Source organism: Arvicanthis niloticus, chromosome 18, assembly GCF_011762505.2.
Source record: "Arvicanthis niloticus isolate mArvNil1 chromosome 18, mArvNil1.pat.X, whole genome shotgun sequence".
Taxonomy (NCBI): domain Eukaryota; kingdom Metazoa; phylum Chordata; class Mammalia; order Rodentia; family Muridae; genus Arvicanthis; species Arvicanthis niloticus.
The window spans coordinates 43,803,806-43,817,162 of NC_047675.1; positions in this window are offsets into that span (position 1 = coordinate 43,803,806).

Here is a 13,357-nt window from a genome sequence, read left to right on the forward strand (position 1 = left end):
CTCTGCCGTCTTGGTATCTCAAATCTTCCTCTTTAACACTAGCCACTGGATCTGGCACCTCTGAAAAATTCATAGAGATGCAGGTTAGTAATCCTCCTTAAGTGATCTGCAATTTACTGCAATTTTCCAGTAAGACTGCATCTCCAGGCTCAGGTCAGAGCCTTGTGATGGGTCACTATTCAATCCACCGCAGGGAGAAAGACCCTGACTCAGGTTGGGAATGGCCTGGAGCCAGTGGGATATTGGTTATGCTGTCTGGACATGATGACATTCTGAAGAGACACCATGTCCCTTCCTTTAGCTGTTAGACTGTTCGAACCACAGACCCCAGGAAATTAGAATTTCCCCAGGAGTCTCACATTAGGAGAAAGAAAAGGCTGGGGTCTTGGTATTTGCCAGAAGGAGAACTTGTCTCCTGGGAAGAGATTTCACACAGTTCTGACAGCTTGTCAGACAGTGTGATGGGGACTTATACCTTGACCAAAACTGTTTAGCTATGAGTCCCTCTGGCCACCATTTAAACCTGAACCTCATGTCAGGACCAAAGTGGTACTTTGTCGGCGTGGCCGCTCATTGGACCTGTTTTGCCTTCTCCCAAACCTGGCTACACTGAATGCATCTCCTTTATCCGATTTTCTCTATGACTTATTTGCTTAGTTGTCCCATTGTAGAGCACCGTCATCGGCCTTGTCTGGCTCCTTAGGGGCCTACAGGGTCCAGGCTCTGACTCTAACTGGGTTATCACCCTGGCGTGACTTTGGCTTCCCAAAGGAAACTCTTAAATCCAGAAGCAAGCAGCCAAGCAGGGCTCTGCTCAGGTCTGTGGTCCGTGTTACCACTGAGTTACAATTGCCATAGCATGCAGTAATATTTTTAAATCTCTGAATCTGAGAGTTTTTTTTTTTTCTCTCAAACCTGCTGATAAGATAGAGTGTGTTTTTTGAGGTTAGCAGCTGCACACAGTCCCTGGGGACCTTGCTCTGTTTGTGTACAGTGTTTTCAGTGTCTCATGTTCACAGGCTTCCAGTGGACCCTTCCCACATGGGAGTTTGCCAGGGTACCAAGCAAACACAAGGCAGTGAGATGAGGTACCGTCCAAAATGTTCTCTGAGCACAGCAGGAAGGCATCAGTGTCCTAAGCCATAAGTGACCATGGAGTCATCTTGGCTACCATCTTCCTCATGTTACTTTGCTGGAGTGGGCAGCCACTTATGACATAGGAAGGAAGACATGAGCCCATATCCCCTCTCCATTCACATCCCCACTTCAGCAAGGGGAAGTCCAACAGAAGGCATTGTGTGTGTATACAGTAAGAAGGGACAGAGTAGTGCTAATTTGGGTGGCTTTCCCAAGTTCTGAAGACTGAAGTCAGTGTGTGTGTGTGTGTGTGTGTGTGTGTGTGTGTATGCATCAGTCACAAAACACAAGTGTTTAATTCTGTGACTGCATATCAGAATTCATGGCGGTGCTAAAAAAAAATGATCGTTTTCTTTTCTGTTCTGTAGATGGATGTTAAAAAGCAAGTAGGAAGCATGGTGACGAGTTGAAGGAAGACCATCGTGAAAGGAAAGGGGAAAAAAAAAAAGCCAACGTGCTTTCTTAGTACTGTTCAGAGCACATTTTTCTGTGTTTTGGATCAGGCTCCCACGTTTTAGTACCTTTGACAGCCCATTTTTCTGCACTTCGAACCAGGCTCCCTGGATCACTTTGTGTGCACATTAGAAGAGCAGCCCTGTGAAAGCAGACCTGAGCAGAGCGCTGCACAGGGTCCAACCGTGTGCCATCTCCCTGGCTTTCTCTCTGCTGGGTTGCGACAACCCTCTGTCTCCTGCCTCACTCCCCCAGCGAGCTACAGTCCTTTATTATTTTCTTCCCAGCTCATGCTGCGTATATTTTTTTTTTCCTGGTGATTTTAAAGAACCTCCCGCTGTCTCCTGGCTCCCATCCATCCACTCTGCTCCCACCATTTTTTTTTTAACCCCCAACACTTCTGGCATTTCAAGGATACAAACAAATCCATCAGGAAACCACCAGTACTGGCCTCCTGGTCACCTGCTGGGAGTGCTTCCCCTGAGTGCTTGTTGTGGTCTCTCGGCAGGGGCAGCCTGCTCTCAGCAGGAGGTGTTTTCTGCCCTATTTGAAGGGAGGAGGCTCCTAAAGTTCTTTGTCTCAGAACTCCGCCTTTTGTGGGGTGACAGGAGGGTTTCCTAGAGGCCCCGTGGATTGCAGCCAAGACACAGCCAAAGACTCTTGGGGAGAGCCTAGGCCTAGTTTCTAATGATACATTTCTGTAGGATTCACCCTTCAGTTGGCTAGACAGGCTCTTTCTCCCACCTCCTGTAAGCAGAGAGTGCAGTGGTCTTGATCGAAAGCTGCTCTGTCAGGGAGAACAGGTAGAGAGGGCCACTTGGAAATCAACCTGTTTAGGGGTGGCGAGGGGGGGGCAGGGAGACAGAGACAGAGACAGAGACAGAGACAGAGGGAAGGAGGGAGGGGGAAAAGGGAGAGGGGAGAGAGGAAGGTGAGAGCCCTTGCCACGTGTGCTGGCCATTCTGGCCTCAGCTAATAGAGACATGAGAAGGCTTGAATACTATTACTCAGGACTGGGACAGGGTGGCATTTTTCTGGGCTTTTGTCCTTGCTTGCCTTGACTGCCAGTTTGGGTTCTAGCCAGCCGCAGGCCAGGGACCAAGCTGTTGATGCAGTTGCTGCAGTAAGCATTTTTTTTAAAATACTAACTAAATAGCATGCGGTGAGAAGGACGGATGGATATTTGCTACACACAACCTCTCCCTGACTGCTCAGCCTCGAGGGCCGTGGGCACCCTGAGCAGAGAGATAACTGGGCTTTCCCTCTGGTCAGACACTGTGCCAGGCTCCATACAGTTTAGCTTACATCATTCCCCTCAAGCGGTTGTGTGGTGTGGCCATCAGCCTCCTTTGGATCCCAGGACTCCGAGGTTTCCTGAGAGAAGCCGTCTTAAAATCATCTTAATCATCTTAAAATGATGACGAGACCAAGATGGGCGTTCCTTCTAGTTCTTTCTTATTTGTAAAGCATGATTCTTGACACCGAAGTGTCAGGTCCCAAAGGACAGATCTCTAGACATGTCCTCTTCTCTGTCCATTTTGCCCCTCCCTCTATTCATCTGCCTGTCTCTCCATCCTCCCTTTATCACACGCTAAATGTTTTTGCTACATATATTTACTTATTGTGCATATGTGTAGGGGCAGGGGGTCCACATGTCTGGTATGATATACAAGTGGGGATCAAAGGACAACTTACAGAAGTTGCTTCTCTCCTACCTTGTGGGTCCTGGAGATGGAATTCGGATTGTTGAGCTTGGCAGCAGGTGTCATTAAACACTAAGCCATCGCTCTGGCCCATACAATAGCCTTTTCTAAGGAGTGTTTTAAAGTATTGATTTCCCATTCTATAACTGCAGAACCTGCAGAGCCAATTCCCAGTTAGAATTATCCTTTTTCCCGTCACATGACCAAACTGAGGTCCTCAGTTTCCTTGAACAAAACACAGGCTCTTCCACTCCCAACCCCTTCTCCTTCTGTTCTAGCCCACAACACTGCACGCTTTTTGCCATAGCCGGCAGCTTTTATTGAACACTTACTTTGTACCAATGGTTCCTATAGACACACCACCCGTTTCAGCCTAACTTGACCTCAGATCAAAGAGGTCACAGGACAAGGAGGAGCATGTAACAACTATTGTGCGTGAAGCTTGTCCGTGGCACGTGGGTCAGGCTGTAGCGGCAGGCCTTCAGATCGCGCATGCGCATGTTGCTCTGCGGCTTCTGGGGCACTTGGGGATTGCTACCCACTTCGGAGTCGTGTGTTTTATGACCCCAGCATGATGAAGGAGTTCCAAGACTGAACTTGCCTCTCACAATTCTTCATGTAGTTGCCGGAATTAAAAGTCATTCACTGAGCCACCAGAGTGGCACAAAGAGGCTTCTCTTGCTCTCTGCCTCAGACTGCATGGAGCCAAGTATGCAATCATCACGTCGCCCCCCTCTCTCCAAGGAAGATGCTTCGCTGACAGATGCCACTCCTTCAAGCAGGGGCTTTCAGTTTAGGCTTCCTGGCTGTTCACATAGATCCTCTAGGAGAGGAGGGAACATGTTAGACCCTTCATGGGAGAGAGGAATGAGCTATCCATGGACTAGGAGGCAGACACACACACACACCATATACCACACACTCACATTTCACACATACATACACACCACATATGACAAGCTTAAACCACGCACGCGCACGCGCACACACACATACATTCTGTCCTCTGTCCTCTAAAGCTTTTTTACATATATACACAGCAGTTGTCATGGAGAGTGGAAATAGAGACCATTTATGCACAGAGAGGAGGAAGTGGGTTTCGTGATATACCAACAGTTGCCTAGTCAGGAGTGAATGACAAGTCAGCTCTGACAACACGAATGGCCTGGAAGAGGCTGCCTGCAATGTGTACTGGAAGGGTTTGGGGGCCACGTCCATGCTTAGAAAAAGGGGCACAAGTGTGCCTATGTTTTGCATGTAAGGCTGTGTGTGGCGAGTTCTTGATTTGACCTGTATTCACATATCTCCCCTCCCCCTCCATCTAGGGGAGGTGATTCTATGGTGACTGACAGAAATGGGGGACCAGGGTCGTAGACTACATGGATATGAAGTGGCTTGTGAGAAGACATTTACAAAGGAGGGTAGTGCCGTGATAAATGTATGTGAACTGAGTTGCGGAGACATGCAAGAAGGAACTAAGGAGAAGAAGCTAGATCTGGGAGCCTGGGGGCCCCCAAGGCACATGTGATTAGGTAGTAGGTTTGATGCAAGGATAGCAAGAAGTAAGAGACTTCTCAGGACTTCCGGGGAGAATTCCACAAAGCCCAGTGCAGAGATTCACACAGTGCAAGGGTTAACTCAGCACTGCTATATGGACTTGCTCACAAGACAGTCTGTCTCTACAGCTTGGGAGAGCGTTCATCAGAGCCAGGGATGGAGTGGAGCCATGGCACACCAGCGACTGTTCTGGGGGTAAATTAATAATTAAAATAGATGGGTCATACCTTAGATGAACTTTTCCTCCAGAGTCTCACGATTAACACTGTGAGAAATGGCACCTGCTAAGGAGGATTGGCTTTGTCTATAGAGGCTAAAGGGGGCAAAGAAATTATTAAGTGACCTGGTCAGGTTTTTGTGTGAATGTGATTGGTGATTCCTTTTTGTAAGATTAATTACAATTTAAAAAGGTATGTGTGTGTGTGTGTGTGTGTGTGTGTGTGTGTGTGTGTGTGTAAATGGGTGCAGTTACTCATGGCTGCCAGAAGAGGGTATCAGGTCCTCTAGAACTGGGGTTACAGGTGGCTATAAGATACCTGAGGAGGGTGCTGGGAATTGCACTCGGGTCTCTAGAAGACAGCATGTGCTTTTTACTTCTGAGACATCGCTCTAGCCACAAAGTGGTTCTTAGGGAAAATTCTAGAACTCTGTAAGACTTCACTGACATCCTACTCCGAGTATCCTCTTTTAGAAACAGGGACAAGGAAGTTGTAGAAGGTAAAGGAGCCTACCCAAGCTCACATGAGAGTTGGATTTTATCTGAGTATCTTGACCCCCAAACCAGTGGCTAGTCTAGCCTGTAGCCTGCATCAAGGCAGTAGAGTTTCATGGTCTTTCTGCCTCTCTATTCTTAACCACTCAGTTCCTGCCTGGCTTCTTTACTTCTGCCTGGCACCTCCCTAGACGTAATGAATGATATTTGGAGCTCCAAACCAGAGAGCGTTTAGTGGTCATGAAGGCTTGATAAAATGTGTACATGGTTTTAAATATTCCATTGTGATGCACGGTAAGGCTTGGTTAAAAATGAGAGCACGTAAAAGCCTGCCCGACTTGATTGATGACATGCTATCAATATTGATGGCCAAGAGCACATTGGGAAGTTGGGAGGCTGTATTTCTGCTGTGTCCTGCTAGCATCCGAGTCTGCAGGATGATATATTGTGAGGGAGCCTGGGTATCACGCTGCTGTTACACTGACATTAAGTAATGATAGTGGGGTTCAGCCTCAGTTTGAAGTAAAATCAGTTTTGAGTGAAACATGGGCCAACAGAGTCTGCGTTAAGGAGGGTGCTGTTTACAGGGTCATTCGCTGTAGGACTCTGCGTTACCTAGTCCGGCATCTGGCGCTGCTCTGAGAGAGGAGGACATAACAGTGCTGTGCCATCCTGTGACGCACCACTCCGTGGGGTGATGGAGACAATTCAGAATGATGTACCTACAAGCCAAGGAGTACCTAGGATGCCCGCTGATGTTAGATGCTGGGAGAGGCAGGGAAGGCTCCTCCCTGGAGCTCTCAGAGAGAATGGCCAGGCTGATGCTGTGATTTGAGGCCTTAAGATTTGGGGGCATTTTATTTTTGTTGTTTTTAAACACCCAGTTTGTTACCCTGGTATGGCAGCCACAGGAAGATAATAACCCTTTATAGCTGTGTGACCGTGGGTGAGTTCCCTACACTTTCTCTGCTTGTTTCTTCATCTATAAGCTAGGGTGGCAGTGGAGCTCGTTTCTCTTCAGGGTGAGGTCGAAAATTAAACGTAGAAGTCCACAGAGAGAATGTAGGCCCTTGTCTGCATTCAGTAAGTGCTCAGATCTGTCCCAACATCACGAGTGGTTCCAGCCGTCCCTTTGGCTCATAACAGCAGTATCACTCCATTGCAAACGTGCCTAGAGGGCTGGAGAGATGGCTCAGTGGTTAAGAGCACTAACTGCTCTTCCAGAGGTCCTGAGTTCAATTCCCAGTAACCACATGGTGGCTCACAACCATCTGTAATGGGATCTGATGCCTTCTTCTGGTGTGTCTGAAGATAGCCAGTGTGCTCATATACATAAAATAAATAAATCTTTAAAAAAAAAAAAAAACAAAAACAAAAAACAAAACAAAAAAAAAAAACGTGCCCAGAGAGTGTTAGGGAGATGGCTCAGTGAATAAGAGCCTTTGCTGTGCATGTATGAGGACCCGGGTTTGAATCCCCAGCACCCACATAAAAAAGCTTGTACCAGCCTGCAACCTCAGTGTTGAGGGATGGAGACCAGAGGATCCAGGGAGATCTCTGGCCAGCCAGCTTCACTGAAACAGCAAGCTTCAGATCTAGTAAGGTGCTTCGTCTCAATGCAATAAGGTGGAAGGCAATAGAGAAAGACACCCAACCTCTCCCCGAACCTGCCGCAAGCATGTGCACAAGCACTTGTGAATATGTACACACACAGTCACGAACCTGGGAGTGTGACGTCATTGCCCAGCAGAATGATGGTCCAGAGACATGTACTAATCTTGCGGGGATGCAGGTGATCTGTGGCTGGGCTGGACTCAGGATTCTCTGGCTTCAGACTTAGACTCCTTTTCCATTAATGATGTCACCCATGTACCAAGCACTTCATAAAAACTAACATGCTTTTGTTCTTTACAATCATCATACAGAATAGATATTTTACAGGCAAAGAAACAGAGACCCGGGGACCTGTCTAGGGTCACACAGCTATCAAGTGACAAGGTCATTATTATTCTTTGTGACGGGATAAATAATGACACCCCCCCCCCCACACACACACAAGGTGTCCAGGTGCTAATATCTGGAAATGTTTACCTCTGTGAGTGGGGAAAATGCAGATTTCTGTAGTAGTTATCATTCTTTAGATGAGGAGTTTCCTCATGGGCTCATACATGTGATCACTGGTGTCTCTATGCAGAGACTGACTAGAGGCCAGGAAGGAAGCATGGTGACCACGGAGACAGAGATGTGAAGCTGCTCCCCTGCTGCCTTTGATGATGAGGAAGAGGCTGTGAGGCAAGGCATGTAAGACACACAACCCAGAGGGTGCAAAACACAAGGCAACAATGTTTTCTCTGCAGCCTCCTAGGAAGTTGTGCCCCTGCAGAGCCCTTGCTTTGCCCATGGAAACCTGTTCTAGATTTTTCTAGATCTCTAAGAGTGCCACTAAGTTTGTGATAATTTGTTCCAGCACCGCCAAGAAGGCAAGGCGTTATTATGTTACTTTTCTTGTTACTGTGACAGAACTCAGGGCAGGAAAGTCTGCGATGGAAGTGTGGGGTGCTTCTCTCTACTGGCTGTCCATCTCTGCTCTGACACTCCCTTCAACATCTGCCCAGAGCCCCTCGTGCATGATAATTGGGTTTTTTTCTTTCTTTTCTTTTTTTTCAATGCCAAGAAACCCAAAGCCCTAACTCAGCTTATTTCAGCAGAGGAGAGAATTTCTTATCTCTCATAATTACACATCCTGAAGTAGGGACCCTGGCCTTTCCTTATCGTTATATTCTGACAATCTTTGCATAGTGTCTTATCTTCCAGCCTCGATTTTCCAGGGTGCTATAGATGATCTTGATGCATGCAACTAAATTATGAGTGTCTTACAGTGGAGAGGCACTTCCTCCCCCTCTCTCATCCCCTCCCTCTTTCTCCTCCTTCCAGGAAAAGGAAAGACATTTCCAGGTGCCCCCCTCTCCCAAGCACCATCCTCTCTGCAGGCTTTTGTGTTCTCAGGGGGTTTAATCGCTGGCCGTGCAATGGATCAGTGTGACAGACTTAGACTGAACATAACCTACCCTCTGAAGAGACAATAAGGTCCACTTCCCTTGAGGAACACTGTCCTGTAAAACCTGTTCTACAAACACTCGAGTGTTCTGGAAGGGAGAATGTTTTCTGGGTAGGCAGCTAAACAAGTTGGTCTCAAGCCATTCTCGGCATGCATTTGGGTTTCCTGCTATGCATAGGAAGTTCTAACCTTAAATTCAGAGTCAGGGAGAAAGGTGCTTATGGTGCATGCTAACTTGAGTTGATCGCTTCTGACTATCTGGGATAAGATGCTGAGGATGCAACCTCATCTGGGCCCTGCAGGAATCTTGGCCCCGATCGGCTACCAATTGTCTGTCAAGAATGTGTGTGTTGCATTTGAGAATTAGAAGGAAAACTTTCTGCTTGGTTTTTATTTAAAATGATTGTGTGTGTGTGTTTCTGTGTGGGTGCATGCACTTGGAGGCCAGAGACCAATGTGCAGTGTCTTCCTCAGTCATTCTCTACCTTTTTCTTGTCCTTCCTTCCTCCCTTCCTTTCTTCCTCCCTTCTTCCCTCCCTTCTTCCCTCCCTTCTTCCCTCCCTCCCTCCCTCCCTCCCTCCCTCCCTCCCTCCCTCCCTTCCTTCCTTCCTCCTCTTTGCATGTATGCCTCATGTATGCCTGTAGGTCAGAAGAGGGCACCAGATCTCATTACAGTCAGTTGTGAGCCATCATGTGGTTGCTGGGAAGTAAACTCAGGACCTCTGGAAGAAGTTCAATGCCTTGAACTTCTGAGCCATCCCTGTAGCTAGCCCCCTCTTTCTTTCTTTCTTTCTTTCTTTTTTTTTTTTTTTGAAACAGGGTCTCACAATGAACCTGGAGCTTGCTGATTTGGCTAGGAGGGTGGCAGCAATCCCCAAGGAGCATCCTGGCTCTGCTTCCCCAGTGCTGGGTTTAAAGGCAGATTGAACTGAGGTCCTCAGAATTGCCAAGAAAGCCTTTTACTGACTGTAACTGTAATTGGCTTTTAAGCTCTGGGCTTCATCTTCCTAGATGGTTCTACTTCCCAGGAACTGCCGGAGATCCCAGTGTTTAGAAAGTATGTTGACATTTCAGCAGTGAAGTGTGAATGGGGTCCGTGTCCTTCTGAAATATTTCTGTCTGTACAGCCCTCTGAAAGTCTCCGATTTTCTCTTGATTGGATCCAGACAGTACTCAGGAGCAAACTGGACATTCAGGCGAGCACCTCCCTGTTCCCACGGTACCATCAGCCTGTAATTGTTGGCTAAAATGGGATTGTGCTTTGGGAGCAGCTTGGCAGTAGTTTTTGCCTGACTTCAAAAGAGGCATCAGGAGTCTCACTTTCGAGTTCAGAGACTTCATTCTCAATAAACGAAAAATCTCCCGGCACTTGTAATTCTCCGATTCTGGGTCAGCCAAATGAGCAGTATTTTAATTTTAAAATCTTACCCAATTATCAGGAGGGTGGCTTTCTTCTGGGTATCATAGGTTCCATCTCTGTAGCAGCTTCCTCCTCCCTCCTCTCAGCTTATCTCTGGATGCTAGCTGAGACCAGCCGCCTCGGCGATGCCATCTCCCCAGGCATCATAATAATGGGGACTTGTTTCTCAGAGCAAGTTTTCATTATTTTGTGTTTTTGTCTGTTTGTCAGATGTCCAACTCATTTCTCATTGTTTTCTAAACAAAGAGTGATTCTGGGAAAATGGGGTTGCCCTGGCACACCCCCCCCCCCCCCGGCCTTTCCAACTCACTCTGCCCTCCCCGGGGGTGGGGTGGGGGGGGGCTTCTCCCTGCAGTAAATGAAAGTAGGTTTTTTTTTCCAGGTTATGTTTGACAAACCTCTGGACACACTCAGCTAATTTTGTACTTCTAGATTCAGTGAACCACATGACAAAAGTTAATTAAACTGGCTGGGGTCGGAGTATCTGCTGGTGGATCAGGAACACTGTCTCCCTTCTCAGAATAATCACGGCGCACATAGATACCTCCAATGCTCCTCGTTGTTTAATAAACATGCCATTCATTTCTTCGCAAACGACTGTGTTTAAAAATTATCATTAAAAGGTTTAATGATTGCACCTTCTTGGCAACTCTCACCAAAGTCCAGCATAAAAATTTCCCAGTGTGCCCCAGTCTAAATAATTTTGGTGAGTTTTTTTTTTTTTTTCACCACAGTCTGAGTGGTTCTTTCTTGATTTGAGACAGATCTAAGTCCTCACTTAAAGTCCCTGAGATGGTTGAGTTATGTATCAGTTCCCCTAAACTGTGGTCTGCTACAGTAACAGTTACAGCATCTCACTGACTTAAAACAACCAAGAATGCTTTCTTGCTCCTGTTCCATGTCCATGAGGGTTGGTTGGGGACTTTACTTCAGCACCCAAGCTAATGGAATATTTTCCATTTCCATTTCATGGAGAAATAAATATAGTGAAGCATGCTTAGGCATACTGAAAGGTTTCTTCTAAAAATGACACATTTCCAGTTCACTTACATTATGTAATGTGATACCATGCACGTAGTTAGAAGGGACTCGGAGACTCATTCAAGTTGGCTCAGTCAGGTATATATATATATGAAGGCTCTTTTCCCAATAGATGACTTCAAACTTGGATGGCAGGACATTATCTTATGGTCCTCTAGTACAGCATGTGATCCACAGGTCATACAGTTGCAGTGACAATTTATCTCTGGGCAAGAAGATGTTTATTCGTGGCAAGGCATCCAATCAGGGAAATCCCTTACTAAGAGCTGACTTCTCTTGCTGGGTGATCAGTGTCCATGCAGTAAGCTGTAAAGTAAAAGACACACGGGAGGGGTGTGTATGGGTCAGATGTGGAGTTAGGACACTCCCGAGATGCTCTTCATTATCCTAGGATATAGCAAAAATCCAGTTGTATATTCTCTCCCATCTGTTCCAGACCCAGAGAACCTGATGTCATGTTTCCAGTGTCTTCTAAATCACTCAGGAGGTTTTTAAGGAGCAAGTAGATTCCCAGTGTCACTCTAGGGATCCCGAGGCAACTGATTTTGTTGGGGTCTGAGCATGTCATTGGCAGGCCCCCAGCTGGTGTGGTGATTGGTGAGAATACTTTTTTAGAAAATTTGCCACGGGCTATGCAACTCTCTGGGAGGCAGTGAGCAGAAGGCTGCTGTGGCAGAACTATGGTGCTCACTAGTTCTCAGGCGACTCTCTCCAGAGGTGGGACACTCACTGCTCTGGATACACCAGCCCAGCCATACTCAAATGGTTAGTATTCAGTGACCATTGGATATACTCTAAACTTCATTTCTCTTCCCCTCCCACCAACCCCAATAATTCAAGGGTAGACTAGGCAGGGATATTAGTAGCTGCCAGGTCCAGGGCATTACTTTTCATGACTAAGGGTATTAAATTTTAGAAAAAGAATGTGGTCCCATTGAATAAGAATTCTGTGGCAGGGTTGGAGAGACCGGACACACCACACCAGAGCACTGTCGTGCCTATAGAAATGCAGGAAGGCTGTTTCCCATGTCTGCATCCAGCCTTGCTTCAGAGTCCTTCAGAAGCTGTCTCAGATCCCAGCAGAAGTTCTAGCAGCAGATGGGAGGCATCAGGGTCCAGGAGAGTGACTCTGGGCACCTAAGTCACAGAACATCTCTGTGCATACTTGCAAATCGAGATACCAACATCTCTGTGCATACTTGCAAATCGAGATACCTACTTCATTTATGTGCAGACAGGATGAGGGCATTCTTACGAAAGTGCTTGGCAGGAAGCTGCTGCTTGTTCAATGCTAACATTCGTCGCTTTTGTTGGTGTTGCAACTACTTTCCCGCCATTAGTTGAATGGCACATGGAGGGAATAAGGAGGCTGCACTGTTGTCTGTAGACAATTTTAAAAATTAGACCAGAATTTGTCATGATTGGTTATAGTTTTCATTTTGTCTGGATGGAGTGCCTTGGTCTACTTGAACTCTAGAAGATTTCATTTTCCCATCAAACCTTTTGTTTTATTAAAAACAAAAAATACAAGAGTAAACTCCAATATAGCAGCGAAACTGACTGGTGTTAGGAAAAAAAAAATCTCTCTCAGACAAGCCTTTCGAGCATTCCACATCGACCCAAGGTGACTTCCCTGATGGGTACGTCTATGATAGAGGGACAGAGGTTAAGCCAAATAGATTTGAGATCTGAAATTGGACCCTCGCAACATGCTCTCTGTGTGCATCGCTGACAGCCTGGAGGGTGGGGACAGGTCCAGGAAGAGCAGCTGCTGCCCCGCGTGTGTGCACTGAGAGCCTGGCATGGCATGGCATCTGCTAATAGGAGAAGAAACCTGCAGGGTCCCATCATGGAGGGAACTGACGAGGTCAGATGGCTAGCCTCAGGCACTGGCCATCTTTGCTTGCACCTACTGCGTTTCGCTCAGGAATGCACATGTAGCTGTGTGCCCCGACCCTGAATGTGCAGCTCTCTGCGTGTCTGGCCCATTCCATGTGCCGAGAGTTCATAGCCTTCGCATTGCTCTGCATGATTGGCCGGGAGATAGCAGAGACAGGATATAAACTGTAATTTGGCTCGGAGAAGCAGAGAAACCTCAGCAAAAGAGAAAAATTATCTCGCAAATGAGTAAGTTCATCCAAATTACAGAGTAGGACTCACAGAAGAGATCTGCATCCTGCCGAGGACAGCTTTATACCACGAGCAAGCTCAAGGTTATCAAAGCAATGACATTCATAGACGGTGGAGTCCCATGATCAACCATGCCTGCCCAGGGT